Here is a 22,767-nt window from a genome sequence, read left to right on the forward strand (position 1 = left end):
TCGGGTTCTAATCTGTGAACGCATAAATCTAATGATTACAATTATGTCATTCACCTATCATCGCCAATAACACACAAATCAATTACCAATCACCAGAAGCTTATGATATTTTTACGCAGCCATTAATTATTTGCTACACTCGACGCCGTCAGCTAAGCTAACAGTTTCTCGACGGGAGTTGCATACTTTATTTAGCTATCGCTCAAAACTGGAGAGCGTCAAAAAATAAAAAGCGGCCAGATGTACAGACCAGCGGTAACAGCAGGTTTCAAATGATGTGCTTACACAATGTAATTCACAGCGAGCTAGAATACAACCGACATTTGCGAAAAAAGACGCTCGACGAGATGTAAGTCTACAAAACGCATTCCCTTTTGCATCTAACTTCACAAATTTTAAATTTGACAGACGAAAACTGAGGTTCTAGCAGTACGTACTAGTAACATGTAACATTTTTTTATTCAGAATAACGCAATAAATTGAAACATTTTTGCATGTGTTTAGCTCAAGGCTGGCACCCTCCTTCCTATGTTCGTGTGTAACAGCTCTCGAGGGCGAGCCCAGAAAAGTCTGTAACGCTGCTAATTACCTGAATCGTCTAACTCAGCAGTATGATACAGATGCTTTTTGCCAAACATGCGGTAAAGTTCTCCACCGACGTTGTGTTAATACATAAGATAGCGCACTTACATATCGAGGGATGTCGTGCATCGCCCTACAGAGAACAACGGACGGAAAGAGCACGATGAAACCATCGAAGGCCGCTTCTGCTCCGCGTGTGTTTCTGGTGGCACATTGACAACAGTGACTAAAACTACGCACTTGTTCAGTTATATACATGCACGAAAATACCACAGTTCAAAATACGTCGAAAATAGTAACGAAAATGCAGTTGGCGTGAAAGCTGCAGTAACTGCGTACTTACCGCCGTGTTATCTATGTCGCGCACTGAAGAAACCAAATGACGTAATGACGTCAGGCGGATGCAAGGTTACCATAGTTTCGCATGCATGCAGATTTCGCTTTCGGCTTTATCGCGAAATAATAACGTATTTGCCATATGAATGCAGAAATGAGAACGCCTGTTGTATGTATTGCTTGCTCTGACGCCGCGCACCTTGATTTCGTGGTATACAATAAAATGAAATAAAAGCCAACATCAAAACATGTAAACACTAATTACAAAGCTTAACCGTTTCGCATGCAATAATAGCGAGGTAAAGGGAGCTTTAAGGGAGGCTGTCGGCCTGTAGCTCTAGGTAAGTATATGGAATACAAAAACAGCTGGTACATGAAAATAGCGGAGTTCAATCATTGTTTTCCAGTTTAAAATGAGTATGCAATGCCCCACTTATCGATTTATGGTTCCTTCCACTCTGATGGGTGCATTGGCATAGAAGCAGAATTTGAAGTTGGATGGAAGCATATATGTGCGGGACTGAAGCCGAGACGCTTTCTTATGCGTCCTATTTTTCAGGTGGGTGTATTCCTCCGCCGGTTCTGCGCGTCTGGCGGTAGTGTTGTTGAACCCAAAGTAGTGATCAAATGACGTTATTTCAGGAACACAGATAGGCAGCGTGGACTCCACTGCGCAGCCTTGTCTCGTCAGCAAGCGCGTCGCCCGCTCTCTCGGCTTCTGAGGATGGCACAACTCCAGTGCCGCGCCACGCTGGTAACTAAAGCACTTTTCTCTCCATCGTGAATCGACACCATCGAAGGCTTGAGCAGATAGGTTCGGCGTCTGAACATTTGTAGTGGGGTACGTAGTGCGGAGAGGCGTAGAAACGTCGGAAGGTGGAGAGCTTGCAGGGAGGCAGAGAAGTCGGAAAGTAAGGTATGGCGGCTGTGGAGCGGCACGGGGCAAGCCTTGGTTCGTAAATCTCTGGATAAATACATTAACTAAATGCAGTCATGTTTGCAAGCTACGCATGGGTAATAATGCGACTTCAGTATCCTGCAACCTTACCCTTAATCTTCAGGATGTAAAAGAAGCACTTGATAGATTTTAATGGCGCAGCAGCATTTCTCGCTCCACTTTATGCTGTCACTGAGGGCACACATCATGAGGCGACAAATTGCGCACTGGGTGGAGGAAAATGCTTGCATCAGGTTCTCTCTTATGCATGTGGTCTCAACTCGCTTGGTGCTGCGCAAAGCTGGACGATGTTCATAGGTTTGTCATGAGCGGAAGCTGAAACATGCAATGTATTCAACGCCAATATGATATGCGTTAGACGTTAACCTCTAATGGCTACTCTATGTATGGCGGTACCCTAGCTGTAACTTCTTTTGTCTAAATATATCGGCATTTAATCCCTGATATTACATACACACTGGAACTCTTGCAAACTTTTGTAAAAAATAAACTTTAGGCGCGCCAAATTGTGCCCTCTTATGCATATGCTATTACCACCGTGAGAGAATTTGTTCTCCTTTCACAACTAGTTGAATAGGCTGCGCCATATGCCACATGGTGCCTCATTAATCAGTTCGCTCTCCACCAGCAAACGTGATAACGTGAAAAACGTCTGTATCAGATTTACACACATTATGTTGTGTGAAGCACCGTGTAAGAGAATTACCTCTATGATACACACGAGCTAGGGTTTTCGTTTCCCGACGTTTTGTTACCCAATCAGGCAGGCATAGAGTGAGATGAAGCCAGGTTTACAAATTTAAAGACACCTTTGCACCTTCAAGCATATTAGTGATATATACACCCACGGCTACCCGCCAACATATTAAGTGGATTCAGTACTGGTGCAAGCGTGATCGAAGCTCCTAGTTTGTCAGGTGCAAGGGTGTGCCGTTCAGTATGTTTCCTTTAAATGTGCAAAATGTTTTACAGTGTATCGACATTTCAGCAGCCAGTAATATTTTAGCGTGAACACACTAAGGCAAAATACAAGCTTAAATAATCAGGGAAGAACCGGCTCCAGCGACTTTACTAGCGCTGCTCGGGAGCGCGTTCAAAAGCCGTTGAGGGCCTAAGCAGATCAACGGACGAGGCGCAAGAGAAGGAGCGTCAGCGCTATAGGAGATGAGAGGCGACGGTGCTACATTTAATTTATTAAGGGGCTTTAGGTCAGTGTATTTTAGGACTGTGCTTTATGCCTTACTATTTGCGGGCGAGAAGCCCTGCTTTTTGCTAGGTTTTCGAGTTGACTGGGAAAAAGCCTAGCTCTTCCCTTCTGGTGCAGCGTTTAAATCACCTGTGTTCATATTAAAATACTTTCGCACAGATATCGAATGGAACGGAGCAAGCGTAAACCTGGGTGTTTTACATAGGAAGTGCGGACGAATAGGTTCCCTCGCCAGCGGTGCCGATCCTGCTCATCCCGTTTATTGGGAAGCCAAATCAAATAAAAGCAAATGCACCAGAAGCACCTCAAGGCACCATATTAGATCGCAGAAGAAACCACCTGAATATACCAGGAAATGGAAGCACGCCCAACAATAAAAGAATTAACCCCATTATAACATCATGGCCTTTTAAGGTGTCCAACTGAGGAGCGTTATCAATTGTTCCGTGTGCCTGGCTTCTATCATCATCATCATCATCAGCCTGACAGGGCGAAGGCCTCTCCCATATTTCTCCAATAAACCCGGTTCTGTGCTAGCTGCATCCACTTGACCCCTGCAAACTTCTAAACCTCATCCGCCCACCTAACTTTCCGCCGTCCCCTGCTACGCCCTGGCTTCTATGCTCACACTCAAATTATTCTATGAACAAGCATTGCTCCGGACCGTGTGAAGTGATCAGGCGGCAGCGGTATATCGTCTTCCTACTGGAGCAGGATCTCCCTACCAGTCTGTAGTCGGGTACGTGATCGCGTTTTTTGTTTTCGCGACTGTAGCATGAATAAAAAAATGAACTCGGTTTCTGACTATATTATTGAGCCACCACCGCTGCCTCGTGCAGATAGACGAGAAATGAGAGAAGAAAAAAAGAAGTGATGCGAAAGTGACAGTGAGGGAAAGAAGCGTGTCGCAAAAGCTTTCTTCAATCGACAAGGTGCCGGTGAGTGCGTTCTCTCTGAAGCCCTCCTTTATCATCATAAACCAAACTATACACACTGCAGGGTGAGGGCCTCTCCCATATTCCTTCAATGAACCCTGTCTTGTGCTAGCTGCAACCACTTCACTCCTCCGAACATCTTAACCTCAATCCCCAGCAAACTTTCTGCCGCCCCCAGCTAAGGTTTTCTTCCCTTCGAATCCAATTTTTACTTTACGCAATGATCGGTTGTCCTCTCTACTCAATGCATGTCCTGCTCATGCAACGTCATAATCTGCTGATGCTTGCAAAATGCGCTCCATCCTATTCTTATTCTCCTAGTTATTTCATTTACGTGGTCTCGATCTACTGTTGCTGCATGTGCTAAGTAGACATATTCGTCTACGACTTCCAGTGCTTCGTTACATATTGTGAACAGCTGGTCCTTCCCGATGCTCTTGCGCGTTATCATGGGCTTGTGCATATTTATTCTCAAGTCTACTTTTCTCCCATTTCTGTCTAGAACATCAATCATTCGCTGCATTTCATCCATAGAGGTACTTAGAATGCAAGGTGCATGTATTAAAACCATAGAAAAGTTTGGCAAGTTTATGCACATTTAACCAAATTATAAAGGAAGCGACAGCCTAACACCCCATTCATAGGGTGTTTTAGCAAAAGTCAGGATTTTCTTCCCCTCGAGTATTCTCTTCAATTGTTTTGGTAGTTTGACCACGAATTGATGATCCATACACAGCGCTGAACGGTGAGAGGTGTTTCACGTGGTCTGAGCCTTCAGCGCTCACATTTACACCCTCCTCTTCCTTGCTGCGCTGCAAAGATTTAAGCACAGCAGGGTTGTCATGCGGGATGTTGCTGTGCGACACACTGACAAAAAGATCGAGTTTACACTGAAGAGCTTTCACTTTGAAAGCAACAGTCCATCAATTACTGCTCACGATCACGTGCAAACGAAAGAGACGTTAGGTATATCAGGAGCCAAAGAGCTAATACACTGAAGGGACCTCACAAAACAAACAAAACTTTCTACTGAATGAAGAGGGTTGTTATTCTAGAATTAAATATATTTTATTCTCGAAACCGGAACTCTTCAATTTTAAAATTTTAGGGAAAAAGAACTGCCTTTCCCGCTATAATCCCGTTGTTTACCTTGCAAGCAGCCCGACAACAAGAGGCCATTAGGTCTGCATTGTACGAATTGTGGTTTTTCAAGGCATGTAATGAAAGAAGGAAGTACCGCTAGACACGCATGTAGTTACATATTCGCACCTATAGAAAAAGTGAAAGGTTGAATTTTATTTATGATTACTCATACACTTCCGCTGTGGCAGGTTAAACTACTATAATGTTAGATTTGCGTTGTTTTATTATCGAGACTGTGTGAATTATTTCGTCGCCATCCAAAATTCGGCACCGAGCCTCACAAGTAGCTGCCAATTGTGGAGCCTCTTGTGGCTTCCTCGAATTTTAGTAGGGTATAGTCAAGCGCTCTTCATTCTGTATTTGTTGCACTTATTGTGCTCATTTTCATTCTGATTGTAGTGATCTGCACTTTCTGCCAAGGATAAGCAATGATAAAAAAGGTGGGCAAGTTGCTCCCACGTGAGGGGTGCTTAGGCTGCGTTGTTTATTGAAGAAAAAATTCGGTATTTTAGCTCCTTAGGTTTACTATATTAAAATTATCACTCTCTCGTCTGATATGAGGTACTCCTGTATATTTACGACTATTCAACTTCCAGTCCTTGGAAATATGCATGGGGAAGAAGAATGGGTGAACAGGCCCAGTCGTGACTCCAAATTTAGCAGAAAATTAGGAATGTGAGTATCTATTAGCGCGAAAAAACTTGTCCGTTAGTGCGAAAGCTGCGCGCGTTATGAACTACTATATAATATTATGTAATAAGAGATTTACACATTATAGTGGCAAACCTTGTCGAAGATTGTTAAAAAATTAAAGAAGAGGTGTTAATTGAATGGTCTGAATTGCAACGTAAATTAAGTCGAAATAGTGTCGCAGAAAAAAACTTTAACCAAGTCGTACAATCCTAATGAAAATTTGCTCTACAATTTTATATTACGAGAGGTGATAACTGTCTTACTTTATTTATTTCAGTGTAATACAGTTGTTTGGCATTAGCCCTTAGTTATTACGAAAACAAGATGGCCTTATTGGGTTTTATATTGTCAAGTGACAACGACGAGACAAAGTTCTGTGCTCGTGTGGGGATCGTGCGGAACACGAGGACGCCGACATGTGTCCAGGCTCTTAGCCATGCCCAGCAACGGGGCCATACCATCGGTGTCCTCCACCCTGGCTATTATTATTGCCCACCCGCTCGATCCCGGAACCTTTAATGGAGTGGACAGTGCTGATGTGCACGACTGGCTAGCTATGTATGAGCGCATGAACGCACACATGTGGGCTCGACCATGAAGTTGGCTATAATACTTTTCTACCTGAAAGGCACTGCAAGGGTCTAGCTAGAGAACCAAGAGCATGAATTACAAATTGGGACCTCTGCAAGCGGAAGCTTTCTGGCTTGTTTGGTAAGCCAATCGGATGTCAGCTGGCTGCGAAGAAGGAGCTTGCATGCCGAGTACGATCGTCCACGGAGTGTTATGTGTCATACAGTCATGACATTTTGGCCCTCTGCATGAACGTTGACACTGCTATGTCAGACAGTGATAATGTTGGTCACACGTTAAAGTGAATAGCAGACGACGCCTTCAACTTCAACGTGTACAAGGACTGTGGATTGGTTGACGCGATTCTAAAGGAATGCTGCTGGTTTGTACAAGCAAAAAGCTGCCGTATCTCCTCTTAGTTCATGCGGCTACCGAACACGGCTGCGACGTCAAACTGCATGGACTCAACCTCAACTTGCCTTCTGCCAACATCTTACAGCTTGACACGACTTGTGTTCCGGGAACTAGAAGCAGTTTCCCACTGTTTCTGAACTATCGGTACCGGACACTGTCTTGCGGAACCCCTTATACAGGTTTTTGTCCGGCAAGAATTCGGAAATCTCTGGATCCAACCTATATGCTCCATTAGCTCCTCAGATGCTCGCCGTGTGTCCCCTTACTTCAATCTGGACATCCGTACTATCTTCGCCGCAGCCAAAACTCAGATGAATGCAGAACACCTGACAACAGGCCTATCTGCTTTAACTGCTCACGCGTCGGTCACATCTCTCGATAGTGACGAACTCGTTCGTCATCGACCTACCACCGCTACCCAGATACTGTCTCTTCCTGCCGCTCTCAATCGCCTTATGAACAGCAGTTCTCAAGCTCCAATGATCAGACTGAGCATACCAACCGTTCGTCGACGCCGTACCGCTGTCGTTCTCCGTCACTTCGATCTCGCTGCCCGTCATCACCTGACACGTATGCTAGATGTCGTTAGGAAACCTGAGAGCTGCAGCGTCTGGAGGTGATGCTGCCCGGACGACCCGACCCGAAACCCCAGAAACTCTTCAGGCCCGACAGTACATGCTCAGCTTCGATGTGGAGGGGTCCCTATTACAGCTCTGATAGACACGGGAGCGCACGACTCCGTTATGTATGCCCTTGTCCGCCATCGCCTAAAAAAAGTGCTCACTCCTGCCCCCTAGCTGTTTTCCGTGTTCCTGGTGGTGGTACTTTTGCTGCTGTAGGAGTGTGTACTGCACGTGAGTCAATCGCCGGCTGCCATATTTGTGTTCTCTCCACTATTCTTGAACACTGCCCTCAAGATCTAAGCCTTGGGCCTTGACTTTCTCTCTGAACAATCTGCCCCTATTGATCGTGCCACAAGTGCTCGATTGTGCTCAATTGTGCTCGACCTACCTTTTACGGAAGAGCCACCGGATCCGGTTGTGCACCGGCTATGTACAGTCGATTATCTCCGCTTGCATACCGAATCAGTCACCTATGTATCGTTTTCGCCTGTCTCACCAGTCCCCGATGGCCAGTACATCTCTACTCCAGCTCTTCACGTACCTCTCGAACAGAACGTTGCTCTTGCGCATAAAGTGGTCACTGCGTTTGCCAATGAAATCTCCCTTCCAGTCCTCAACTTTTCATCGCACGTTCAGGCGCTTCCCCAATTCATGTCACTCGCCATGCTGTGCGCTGCTTAAGAATTAGTTGTATTAGCTGTTACAAGTTGCGTACCGCCCCCCCCCCCCCCCCGAGCGGACCACCACAGGTCCGACGTCAAGTCATGTGACGAATACGACAAAAGGATTGCTCCTGACCTTTTGCCAGCACAAAATCACCCCCTCAGATGTCTTCTTTCCAATCTTCACGACATCTTTGAATTTGATAACCGCCCTTTGACTCGGACCACTGTGGTTACTCATCGCGCAAACACTGGGGATGCTTCTTCTGTTCACAGACGTCAGTGAAGACTGCACAGTACAGAACGCAATATTATTAGGCAGGAGGAGGACAAGGTGCTTACTAAATATGTTATAGAGCCCACGTCGTTGGCGCTACTGCGTTGATTACCGGCGCTTCAATGGTGCCGGTAATCACCAGGACAAGACGTGTATCCCCTCCTAAGTCTCGGTGATGCTTTGGGTTGCCTTAAACAAGCCAAATTTTTCTCTTCCATCAACCTTCGATCCGGGTATCCGCAAATTGCTGTCGATGAAAACAACAGTAAAATGATGGGATTCGTCACACCGAGGGGATAATATTAGTTTAAGTTCATGCCGTTTGGTCTCTATAATGCGCCAGCTACCTTCGATTTGTTGTGGCTGTAGGAAGAAGGAAAAGAAAATGCATGGGCCTGCTACTGGCTCTGCAGCTGAGCCACCTACACTGCCTCGTGCGGACAGAAGAGAAAATAGATAAGAAAGGAAAAAGAAGAGGGAGAGAAAGAAGCGCGCCGCAACCACAGCCATCGTCCGCCACCAAAGCAGGGGCGGGTGCAATGACGGCCTACAACAGATAAACTTCGGTGGCTGTCTAGCCCCCGCCGCAAGCGGCATTGACCTACCACCCCAGCTCCGTAGGGCCAGGAACTTCCACCCTTCACCACCTCCATCCTTGCTTCGAGTCTTTAAATGGATTGCATGCCTGTGTTACCTCGACAACCTTGTGGTTTTTAATGCCAAAGCATTACTTCGCTATGTTCACAGATTTCTGTCCGCAGACCATGTCCACAGAACGTGTCTGCAAAATCGTGTCCGTAACAGTTGTAATTGAGAAGGGGTAGAGGTGAAAGAGAGGTGTCAATCGATAGAAGGTGACGTAATGTATCCTAAAAATGATTTGCCCAATAAGTAGATAAATAAAAAATTAGGCTAACAGTCATAAAAAAGGAAAGGTTCAGTATCTGCCACACTTGTTCTGTGGACACCTGTGCCGCGTCGTAAGAAAGGGAGCGAAAATGGAAAGAGAGGAAGGCGTGCCGTAGTAAATATGCCATCAAGGATGTGACGTCACGAAACAGGAAGTAGAGACGAAAAGGGCATAGGAAGGAATTGGCGCGCAATTCGAAAGTACCAAAGACTAAAATGGGTAAACAAGAAGTGAATTAAGCAACTAGAAGCAACCAGAAGCAACCAACCGCAGCCTCCGCGCTTTCGCATTACTCCACTGTAGATTCTGCAGGGCTGTTTAATATTAATGCGAAAGCATTACTTCGCTATGTTCACAAATTTATGTCCATAAACCGTGGCCGCAGACCGTGTCCGCAGAACGTGTCTGCAAAATCATGTCCGCAACAGTTGTAATTAAGAAGCGGTTGAGGTTAATCAGTGATGTAAATCAATACAGGGTGACACAATGCTGTGTCTGAAAAGAACATTACGCCAATAAGTTTATTAAGCAAATAATTACAATATCTGATTCACAAAAAGGAAAGGCAAAGTATCTGCCACACTTGTTCTGTGGATGCCTGAACATTGCCTTAAAGGAAGGAAAGGAGGTGAAAGTGAAAGTGGAAAGAGAGAAAGTGGTGTCGGTAGTGGATATGCCATCAAGAAAGTGACGTCATGCAACCAGAAGTGGAGCCGAATGAGGCATAGAAAAGAACTGGCGCTGAATTGGAAGTACCAAAGACTAAAATGAGCAAACAAGGAGTCAAGCAACTAGAAGAAACCAGAAGAAACCAACAGCAGCATCCGTGCGGTCGCATTACTCCAATGCAGACTCTGCAGTGCTCTTTAAATTTTCGTACACATTTTCAGTGTGCCTAGAAATATTATCAAGGTTTCCTTCAGCCTTTCGTTGACACAGGTTGCAGCTCAACTCATCGAAATGCCTATTCGGGACATGCCAACTCCCAATCCTTGGGCATGTCCGGATTTTCCGGTTGTCTGACTTTCCACGACTACGGACTTGTACCCTTCCATCGGGTAGGACTAGACTTCCTCTGGCTTTTTCTAATATCCTGTTCCAGGAACAGCTCGATCGCTGTTAGGATTGACAACGCTACATGGTACGCTATCACGCGTGCATTACCAACCAATTACCGATGTCGCCAAGTTCCTGTTACCAAATGGCATCCTTCACCACGGTGCTTCACGCCAATTGCTGGCGGATCGAGGCCGCTACGCTTTGTCCCTGGTAGTTGACGATATAGTCAGGTGCTGTTCCATGCCGCATAAGCTTACTACAGCGTACAATCCTCAAACGAACGGGCTAACTGAGCGGCTGAAAAGGCCCCTGACTAACATGGTATGTGCGTTGCATTCAACCATCGTGAGTGGGACATTGCCTTGTCTTATTTAACATTTGCTTATAATTCGTCCACAGGCTATTTGCCTTCTATCTTCTTTCTTGTCTATATGCTGCATTGCTTTTGGATACACGGCTGCCACCTTCTTTGGCCTCGACCATGTTTACGCTCGTGACGCCATCGCTCAAACAGATACGGCCCGCAAAATCCCCCGTCACCATTTCACCGCCTTCGAGACTTCTTAGAAGCCTGCTTACGACCCCCGCTATCGACCAGTACACCAGGGTCACTCCGTTCTCGCTTGTTTTCCTTCTCGGCGTATAGGTCTTTACGAGAAACTCCTCCGTCAGTATAACGGCCCTTATCGCGTGCTCCGTCAGGTGACGGACATGACATATGAGGTTGCCTCAATCGATTCCTCAACATCATCTACCCGCCCAGCCACTGACGTTGTTCACGTCGTTCGCCTCATGACGTACCATGCACTTGCTCCGTCTTCCTCAGCACCGGGACGATGCTTCGCTGCCGGGAGTATATCAAGAGGTACAACGAGGACAATGTGCTGTGCTCGTGTGTAGAGTGTGGAACGCGAGGACGATGAAATTTGTGTCCTGGTTCGTGTTGGGTGTCGCTGGCCTGAATTTGTTCGTCAGCTCCCCATTTGAAAATATATTTAAAATACATCCACTCCTTGTGTGCGTGCTTTATGGTGCAATATAACATTGAACATTATAATGTTATCGTTATATCCTCCGATAAAATTATGTGTTGATCACGTGTAGTATACTGACGGAATTCGTGAGAGAAGGAAAAATCTAAAACTTTTTTGAGCGATGTTTACTTAGTATGTATAGAAAGGTACCTAGATGGAAACCATCAGGAATATTTATCATTTATTTCTGGCAAGACAAAGGGGATCGCGGCGCCTTTCAATTGTTCATCTCGAACTTCCAAACTTACATATCATTTCCTGACACCGGCAAATGATAGATAATAGGATTGTTTTTTAAGCCGGCGAAAACATTTGAGGAAACATTTTCCGAGGTACGTTTAGCTAAGTATACTTAGCCGAGCGCAACAAATTATTTCTGCATAAAAACACAAGAACAACTCCTGAACAATGGTTTGGCAAGACAGATGTTGGCTGCGACATGACATATTCGCTTCCTCAGAACTCTGTAAGTTTCTCCATTGATGAATTGAGGACATCCATAGCTTGTAGAGGGGTCGCTTTGTTAGCAAAATAAACACCTGTCGTGTGAGAATCCCATAAGTTATAATTTTTAACATTATATATTAGCATAGTGTTTAATGACAAATTTCTACAAGAAACCACCGCAGAATGCTTAAAGACACATGCTTCGAAAGGAAACGTCTAATACTTCCCCATGCAAAAACAATTACTACACGCAGTTAAACATAGTGTCATAGGCTAACAACCGTTTAGAGGGAAGTTCCGCGTACACATTTTGCTTGGATGAAGCGGCGATCAAATCTCTTCCTTGGTTTCGTCACACAAAGCATAAACAATATTGTTTTAGGATTCTTTCACCTTATACTTAACCTTATGTAATAAATCATTTTTTAGGAGAAAACAGTGGAGCATAAACTTTTTTGCTCAGTGGAGCATACTTTTAAATGATTGCACGAGAGGACGAAGCGGTTTTTTTTTTACTATCTATAAACACCTTCGAAAAGGGTTGCTTGCTGATTATGTTTAAGCTGCCGTATCAAGTCTTCCATCCCATCTTTGGCGGTGACTGTGTTCGGGCCACATGGGGAGACCAGGAATGTGTCCGGTCATGCCACAGCTATAACACACAGGTTGCTGGCGCCTTCGGTCAGAATAAAAGTGGGTGGAAACTCTTTCTGGTTGATTGTTGTAATCCACACGAGCCACGTCGCACATGTGTGAGGTTCTGAATCGTCATAACGCCTGCTCTCGCAAAAGCGTGGAGCCTTTACAGCCGGAGTCCAGGAAGTTAGGAGTCGCAGGTTCTGCCTGCAGTGCACAACCGTCATACTGATGTTCATCCCGGTATGCCGAATCTTTGTCACGTAGTAATTCCTCCCGCATGATCCGGCGTATGAGATCAGCGATGGATTCTGGAGCACCGACCTCAACGCTCGGGATGGATGTGACGTTGGCCAGTCACCCAAATTTAGGTGTGAAGAGTAGCAACTTCAAGGTTTCGAAAGTACGGCAGTGTCCGATGGCGTGAGCAGTTAAGTTCAAATTTTCTTTACTGATAAGGACTGTATAGACATCTTCAGCGATTCCTTTGAACAAGAACCGAAATTTATCTTCCTCGGACATTCCAGCATTTTCAATCTTGAATAATTTCACAATGTCCACAATATATGTGGTGAATGTCTCGCCAGGTACCTGGGCTCGCTGCAACAACGTTTGCTCTCCGCGTTTCTTCTTAGCGGATCTGTCGCCGAAACACTTCTTTTGCGCAACAAACCCAGCTGGTAAGTGAGTCTTCATGATTGTCAAACCAAATAGGGCAGTGGCTTCCAAGAAGAGCACTACGTTTGCTAGTTTCACGGTCGAATCCTAACGATTTCAACGGTTCACCCGTTCGGAATCGGTTATCCACTCGTCGACGTCCTCGTCAGATTTTCGAGCAAAGGTGCGCGTCTCGCAGTAACACTGCTAGTTGCTTACCGCAGATGTTGCTCGACCAGCATCACCGTATTGTGTCATTATAAAAGATAGGGTTGGTACACCAGAGAGTCGATAGCTTCTTTGAAGACGACGGGGATCCGTATTAATCTGCCCCGCACGTACACCCCAACTTTTAATTACTCAGTAGTTAACGGGGGTGTTTATTCGTAGTCTTAGCGCTGCGAGTCCGCAAGGCCCACTAGCACACACCAGACATTGTGTCTTCTTCTCTCCAGCCTCTTCTTCCTTCTCCTGATGCGTCGAAGTATGTGACAATATATTCATTTGTTTTTACTGGTTTCTATATCAATATTAATTTTTCTTAATGCGCTGAAGAGTCCTTACGCTAGACAAGGAATGAGTTATGGACACCTTCATCGGAAGTCGGCTAAGAGCAGTGGTTAACGCGCACGGCTGAAACACGGAAGGATCGTGGTTTGAGTTCTGGCCTCGCGTGTTTGCAGATTTTTTTTTGTTAATGAGTCCACGAGAACACACTTTTGTCGCATGCTTGGTCCATAGCCTCTTGTAAAATCCCTGTGGCAGCCGCTCATGAGGCACGAAAGTATTATTCCTGATATCATAAAACTCGCCGAACGTCCCCGTAGTCCCATCAGGGGTTGAACTATAGTAAAGCTTTCTTCGCTCGTGCGATCAGTTGAAAGTAACCTGCAGTGCTTTTTCCTAAAAAAGGATTTATTCCATATAGTTAAGTATAAGGTGAAAAAATTGTCAAGGATACATTGTTTTTGCTTCGCGCGAAACCAAACAAATTAGCAGCATCGATAATCACTTCATCCAAACAGAATGGAATTTACCTCTAAACGGATGGACATCAATGACACTATACTTAACCGTGTTTAGTGATTGTTTTTGCTTCGGGCCTATCAGATTTTCTTCTTTGAAGCAATCACTCTGAAGCATTGTGCTGTGGATTCTTGTAAAAGGATCTTATTGAACACTATGGCAACTATAAATTTGCAATTATAACTTATCGAATTCTAACAAGACAGGTGTTATCTCTCTCGTAAACAACGCTACCTCTCTATAAGCTATTGATATCCTGAATTCATCAAATGACAAATTCACGCAGTTCTGAGAAAGCGAACGTATATTGTCGCAGCCCTAACATCTGTCTTGCCAAACCATTATTCAGAAGCTTTCATTGTGTTCTGCCCCAGAAAGAATTTTCTACACTCGGCTAAGTATATTTGCCTAAACCTACTTACGACATTTTAATTGGCATGCTTCCGCTGGATAAATGAACAAACCAGTTATCTGTTATTCTCACGTGTCATAAAATTACATGCATGCTTGGATGTTCCAAATGAATAAATGAAAGGTGCCGCGATCACCTTCGCCTTGCAAGAGATAATTGAAAAATATTGCTCATGGTTTTCCTGTAGGTACCTTTCATAGAAAGTGAGTAAATATCGCTCAACCCGTTTTCACATTTGTTTCCTTGTCATACCTGCTGCGCCGGTACAATAAAAGTGATCAACGAGGAATGATTTTTATCAGAGGATATAACAGATAACTTCAGAATGTTCAGGGTTATATCACACCCAATACGGCCGCCGTGTCTTTCTAATTACTAATGGCTAATGTTAAAAAACTCTATAATATAAAATAAATAACATAAAGTAAAGTTATCACCTGTCATAAAATTTTAGGGCAACCTTCCATTAAAGTCACAAGGCTTGATGAAGGTTTTTTTCTTCGACACTCAATGAACTATAATTACGTTTCCTTTCAGACCGTTGACTTCTCCATTCAACTGACTCTTCTTGTTTATTGTTTAACAATGTTTCCTGGAACACCAAATTTTCTAGAACACCAGATTTCTTGCAACTTTTTCTTGCAAAGAAATACTGATATTTCTATATTATATAAATGACGAAGTGACATAAATGAACAACACAATTGCAATATTCTAAAGATATAACCTTAATTGCATTTTGTTTTCCGTAGGTTTTAAACATTTCTCTCTGAGGCCAATTTGGGCCCGTTACTAGAAACTTCTTGTTTGTGAGGCCTATATGGCCATCTCACCGGAAACTTCACATGATAATAGGGAGAGCAGAAATAATCTTGATATATATAGTTTCACAAGAGGCCTTTCTCAAAATTATCAATAAAAGCAATTTATTTCAGAAAAATTGGCGTTCGCCGATTTGGAGCCTGGGACGTTTCACCCTGTGCAGAATAGCTTCCGATGTGTTGGAAAGTAATCGAATGCATAAACATCATCGGTTCCAGGTGGTACCGACGGCAATATTGATAATTTTAAGATTTCTTGATTTCTTCTGCCTAAAATTTGTCGTCTTAATACTGACACAGAGGTGATTTGTACCCGTTACCTTTAAGGGTACAAATGTGAAATTATTAGTATAGGAAAGAAAAGAGGTGGTGGAATAGCCATTTACCTGAAAGACAGTTTAGCGTATAAGGTATTAAGCAGCTTGTCATGTATGGATGCAAATGCCTAGGACCTGTAGTTGCAAGTGCTAAATCTGCCTGTGTGTGCAGTATATAGGCCACCTTCTAGCTACGTGCAAGAATTCATGACTGTTTTTGAAAATGTGCTTTCCTCTTGTGCCTCTATGAACGCGCCGTTTATAAATTTCGGGGATATAAACATAGACACAGGATCTGATATCTTACAAGCTAACACTTTTAACGACGTCGTTCACCAGTATGCATGTAGAATTGCGATAAACCTATCCACTACAGTGACTGCTGATACTGCCACTTCCCCAGACATCTGCCTCACAAACATAGATAACAACAGATTTGCTGCTGATGCAACCTCAAGTGACAACCGATCACCTGCCCGTGTTCTTCTGGGTACGTTCTTTGTTTAAGGAGGACTATAAAAAAAACGTTCATGTCTACACAATAAATGACGGTTCGTCCAACATTTTTAGCTGCTTTATCTATCAAGAAAGGTGGCAGTGTGCTTAAGAATAGGGTAATACTGCATTTGCGTGCAAGAATTAAATGGTAAATTTTACGAATGCTATGATGCTGCCTTCCCTTTGCGAGAGCGAAAAAGAAATAAAAAGGTTACGAAACGATGGATAACTGCTGCCGTATAGAAAAGCCTGCGCAAGAACAATGCCATGTATCAGAGGTTTTTTGAATCACGTGACCCTGACGTACTGAGTGAGTACAAACGTTTCTGAAATAAGCTGAAGTAATACTAAAAAACGGCGAGGAATGATTTCTATGAAGGGAAATTTTACACCATTCAGAATAATCCGCAAACATTGTGGAGCACCGTAAAGACTCAACTAGCCGCGGGCGAATAAAAGAAATCGTTAGTGAAGCTTTTGTCAATAATGTCAAAAAGTTGGAAATGATCTCTGACTGAATGCATAAACATATTGTTAGTACATGGGTATATCGGGGACTAACATTAGAAGCGAGCGGTTATACGCACGGAAATCAGCTTGCCTCCATATAGCTTACACGAACGAGCACTACTGAAATTATAACCATTATTATAATTTTAAAGAATCATCCTGCTGCTCGTGAACACGATATACAAGCGTTATCTCTCAAGCATGTCGCGGAACTGATAAGCCACTTAATAACCCACTAATTAACATTATGCTTTTAAACGTTGAATTTCCAGATGTATGAGGGACACTCAAGCAGTGAAAGGCGAAAGCCTGAGTGCCGCATTCTGCAACGCAACTGTTGAGCATGTAGCCGTGAATGCTGCTATGAGTAAATCGAGCGACTAATATTTCACACTCTGCTAGTGCATTGAGCTGCCAAGTGGTGACAAGTTTCTAGAATGTTCCAAGCATTATCTACACAACGTCTTCAATCGTCTAAGTTTATATCATTAGTAAACTATTAGGCATAATAAATTAACCAGTCAATAAGCAGCAATTGATCATTAGTAATTAAAATGGGCGATTATTTATTAGGTAAGCATCAGTAATTAATAATAATAAATAATTATTAAATATTCACGTAATTCATTGCCTATTAGCAATAATCTAGTAATCAATCCTCAGTTATTTCCACTTGGTAATTAGCAAATTAACTTTCATTATTTGGAATATTAGTAAATAATTAGTAATTGTTCATTAGTTTTTCTTATTTATAATCTGTCAGTATTTATTTATTTGTAAGTAATTAGTAATTGATTATTCATTGGCATATGGCCATATAAAGCATGCCTTCGCACATACTGCGAAGGCATACTGCATACTGTAATTAGCCGAGACCTCTATGATGCCATACCCACCTCTGCCAATCAGAGCCGCCGCCAAAGCGTGACCCTTTGGGTGACGACATCGATAAGCCATTAAAGGCTTTCGCCTTAAAATAGCCAGTCACCCTCAATTAAAAAGGTGGCGGAAAGGGTTGTGTAACTATAGGCTGATTATGGCTGAATATGGCGTACCTCAAGGATCTATCTTAGGACCCCTCTTAGTCCTTGTATACATAAATGATATGAGAGAAATAGCTTGCTCGTCTTGAATAATAATATATGCTGATGCCACGAAAGAAGGTTTAGAAGAATCGGCTAATACTTATTTTTCAAATTTGTCAAATTGGCTTCAAAGCAATCGGCTAAGTGTGAACATAAATTAAACGGACTATATTGTTTTCAGACCAGCAAACAAAAACGACCTGCACTCGATTCAACTGATGTTTGAAGACAGCTTAGTCAAACAATTTTTATCGGGCAAAAGTTTATATGTGTATTGCTTACACAGGATCTAACATGGAATACTCATGTTAGCAAAAGAAAAAGTGAACTATCTCGTGTAACTGGCAGCATATGTACAATACCAGGCGTACTACCCACATGGCGGCAGCAGACTCTCTACAACTCATTATTTTACTCGAAACTCAGCTACAGAATTTTATTATGGGTAACCATGATAGCTGCAAACTAACACACTTTCGTATCAATCAAATAATGCTCTTTTTTGTTTTGTGATACCAGTGTTGTTATTACTCTTTTGTTCATCTGTATTTACTACTCTTGCAACAATTGCATTGAAAGGTGTATAATCATTCACGAGTTTTGTTGCTCTTGAGCGATATTCTTATGAATGATAATTTGATTTCAATAGTATAGGATTTGTCAGGCGTCTTGCCTTTAACTGTGCCCACTACACGGCAGATGCCCATAGAACAAAAAAAAAATTAAACCGTGTACTAAATATTCACTTTAAACAATTATTGAACCTGCAGTCTTAGAGCACCTTCCAAAATATCTGTTCTATAATTAGCAGTAAGGAAAAAGATAAATTATGCGAAATGTAGTAAAGAAATCTTACCAACACATTCGTGCGCAGCAATTTCGGTTCTCTAACCATAAGTTCAACGAATGAAACAACCTGCAGTCATGATAGGTGGCCCCCTTGCAGAGTAAGGGTGATATGTTGTCTGTGATTACTTTGCACTGATTTCCCCTTTAGCGCGCATGAATGTGGGACTTAAAGCGATGCGCCGCACTTTCAATGGCGATAAAGATAACAAACAGTAAAAATATAAATAGGTAAAGGATAATTTGTCAGTTGTAACAAAAAATGAAGGCGAAGAAACCATCGAAAGCTTATAGGCCTACTTCAGTGCTGGGCCATCGAACCAAGGCCGAAATTGTATTCCTTGATCATATGATATTTGGATTTCCGGCGTTTCCTGCTTTATCTCACCAAGATAATACGTATGCCGATTCTCTATTGCAAATAATGAAGCTTGGTTTGTACAGTGCTCTTAAATGTAGCAATTACTATTTGTTATTTAAAGTCAATGTTTAGTATTGTAGTTGAAAATTATCCAATGAAATTGCGTACAAAAACATCTGGGATACTCAAGGTAGCTGCCGGCAATATCACCTGGCTCTGAAAAATTATTTTAAGCCCTTCGATTATATTAACTGGGACACGCAATATATGTGTAAAAATGGTATCTACCCATCTTTCAATCCACTTCACATATCTCTGGGGAAAGTAACAGCTAACCTCCCGACCGCTCATACCGAATATTCTCGTGATAATTGCCTGAGGGACATCCTTTTACCGCGTTTAACAGTCTAGAAAATTATTATTCCTATACAGAATGAAAGTGGTTTTCATATATTTTCTAGGATGCCGGAGGAGGGACAGGCTCATGAGTGACGTCCTGTCTGTGAAGGCCAAGACAGCAGTCAAGCCAAGCGCTGACTCGTAACAGTGAAGAAGGGGACAGCCGGCACAAAAGCAAAAAAAGTTAAATATACTCAGTCTAGAAGCTAAAACCCGGAATAAATTGCTGTGAATCGTCACATGCTTAAGAAGTTGCAAGAAAAGTGCTGCTTTGAATATATGCGTTTTCGGACGGTTTATATCATTTAGGAAATGCCGATTAAAAGTGATTTTCGAATCTACCTTTGTCGGTCTGCGGGCTTTCTTAAGCTACATACGTATGGGTCACTTTTCACCTAAACCAGGAACATCGCCATTATTTATTGTTGATGACACAATGCTATGCCAGCTTGTAGTAAAAGATGCGCATCTAAAAATAGTGCCACATAAGTGATTTTCTGCTTAATAAAATTGAAGATTTTGCATGGGTAAACTACGGGCCATGAAAAAGTAGACCACTGACCAGGCATGAATGAAGCACCGGACAGCGAGCACCGCCGACGTTGCCAGTATACGGCCGTGTTTGGGCCATCGCTTACGCTTGGCCCATTCATGACAGTAGGTTGACAGGACCATGACAGTAGGTTGTCCAAGTCGGCCATACCCGTCGGCCCGAGGTCGATTGCCGATGACAGGCTGTTCCAAGGGCATTTTCAATCCCTGACCTCAGGCCGACCTGGGCGGCCGAGATAGGCCCGATGAGTTGAGGTCGCGATATTGGCTAAGGTGAAGCGCGGGCCAACAATAGGCTTGCCGCTTGGGGATTGAGATGTTCCAGGATGATGTTTTTCAAATGTCAGAATTGGCCTAGCCACACGCATTCTTATATCGAAGTTCTAAAGAATCTCATTTTTTATTCGCTTTGAGAACAACACCTTGATCAGTTGTTCAGCAGACGTCTTACTCTCATAAATGGGTAAATGCATTAAGATGTAGAGTCTTGGTCAAAAGTACTAAAGCCAAATGATTTTCTTCTCCGCTGCACAATGAAGCCGTCAAGGTGCCATCAAGGACTGAAGGGGCATGCAATTCTATTTGGCAGCTTCTTGCTCTAATAAGTAATGATTTCGTAACGTTCTAAGTGCCCTTAGGCCTTTAAATATGTCGTGACGGTACCATTTTGCGGCCTCAGAGCATTTCATGACATTTTGAATTTTCTGCCTACCTTGTTAAATGATTCGTTCTGCGAAAAATGATGCGTTCTGCTCTTCTGCGGAAGAAAGAAGAAGACGTGTCGCTGAGCACCGTGGCTACATCGTGTCCAGTAAGATTTCGAACTACGTCTGCAGTCCGCGCCCACACAGCGGCAATCAAACTCTTGAAGAAGAGCATAAAGGCCAAACAACCCGTGCGTGGCAAGAAGAGCATCAAGGACACAGCCCTCCGGGTAGACGCTGCAGAATGCCGACGCGGCCATGCTGCTAGGCCTACTGGGACTCGGCGGAGCCGCAGCTCTGATAATATGGCAAGAATGGGGACGCCAATGGACCCTCCGGTAGTCGCTGTGACTTCTGCAAGCACAACGGCAGGCTGCGGTAACGAGCCTTTACCTGGAGCTAGCACTTGGCCACAGAGCAACGTAGACATTACTTCGAATACGAGGACAACGCTCGGGCCGCTACCCGAGCTAAACGATACACATCAGGCTATGGATGTGCAACAGGAAGTCGTCACTAACGCTTCTCAACGGACACCCCGGCTGGTCAAACTACCTGGGCCACCAGTCAACACACCACCGGCAAAGAAGGTAAGGGCCGCCCCTGATAAGCTAGCATCCGCTTATCCAACACCAGCCTTGCAGAAATCCTTCAGAGTGCATATCAGACCTACAGTGCAGTTTGATATCACTAAGATACCCACCAGAACAATGCAGAGAGTAATAGACGCAGCGCTTGGTACCACAGGTTACCAGGGGTTTGTAAGCCACAGGGCATCTAATACTGTCACAGTACATTTAGCCACCATTGAGGATGCACGCAAAATGACCACAGTAACACAGATTCCAATCACGACAGAGGAGTATCTTCCTGTCCAGACGTATTTTGCGTCAGGTCCAAATACTCAGCGATGTGTCCTCTATGACCTAGACCTACAAGATTCCCCGGAGACGGTGGCCAGAGACCTAATATCAGGAACACATACTGTGTTAGCCGCACGTCGTATGGGGAACAGAGGCACTTTTCTCATCACATTACAGCGACCAGATACTCTTCCGGACAGATTCTACTACAATGGCCGCATAGTGCGACCCAAAACGTACAAACCTAGACCGGTTCACTGTTACAGGTGCTACAGAGAAGGTCATATGCAGAAATTTTGTCCATATGGAGTTAACCCCGAATACATAACTGAATCTGGAGAAGCGAAATTCAAATGCGGCCTATGCAAATCTGATGATCACGATATCACTTCATCTCAGTGTCCGACAAAAAAGCGAAAGCTCGAGTTAGCAAGGGCTGGACGACATAAACAATATGCACCGTTAATGGTTAAAAACAGATTTGCAACTCTGGCCGAAGAGCTGTTTGATGACCCGCTAGAAGAAGAAGAGCCTGTTGAAGTGGTTGCACAGAACAGTGCATCTTTTGCTTCTACGCTAAAACATGGACGACGCACAAAACGGAGCACAGTGGCATTCACTACTGATGATTTTCCGGACCTTAAAGACTGCACAAGCCAGCAGGATGCAATAGAAAAAGAAATTGCGATGCTTTCAGCACAAATTGCACAGCTGCGACAAAAGAAAGCACATATAGCGCAACGACGAAAGGAGAGCTCAGAAAAACAGAAAGAAACGCTTGCAGGCAGTACGACAGCAAGGTTAGTGGATGCTCCGAATTGTAAACCTGCCGATAACATACCTATTTGGAAGGCGGTACTGGACACGCTTACGCAACTGACACACCTCATTCAGAGCAGCTTACATCTTGGATAGAAGTAGCCGAAACAAGTGGCAACAGATTACACAATGGAACTGCAGAGGGCTCTGTAATAAAGTTGGGGAAATAAATACAAAATTATTGTACGGTAAGCTACAATCATGGGCGTTCTTGATACAGGAGCACAATAGGTTATATTCAATAACAGGATATATAGGGTACCATTGTCCTTCTATCCCTGATAAACGAGCAAGAGCAGAGGCCGAAACACCAGGAAAAGCTGCCGTTTACATTAGGGCCAACATTCCCCAAACGCCACTTGACTTGAGCAAGTGGTGCAACACTCAGCAGGAAGTAGTTGCTGTACTCAC

At 43.7% G+C, this 22,767-nt stretch overlaps 1 long non-coding RNA gene across 1 annotated transcript; it reads left to right on the forward strand.

Moving 5' to 3' along the window:
- The first annotated feature begins 250 nt into the window (after nt 1-250).
- On the forward strand, nt 251-19,732 carry LOC146181554 (uncharacterized). Its single transcript, XR_014700450.1, has 4 exons — nt 251-349; nt 1,398-1,477; nt 1,561-1,672; nt 19,481-19,732. It is a non-coding gene; the product is annotated as an uncharacterized LOC146181554 (long non-coding RNA).
- The last annotated feature ends 3,035 nt before the right edge of the window (nt 19,733-22,767 follow it).

The sequence above is a fragment of the Amblyomma maculatum genome, chromosome 8 (assembly GCF_055883805.1).
Source record: "Amblyomma maculatum isolate TAMU_Amacu chromosome 8, ASM5588380v1, whole genome shotgun sequence".
Classification (NCBI taxonomy): Eukaryota; Metazoa; Arthropoda; class Arachnida; order Ixodida; family Ixodidae; genus Amblyomma; species Amblyomma maculatum.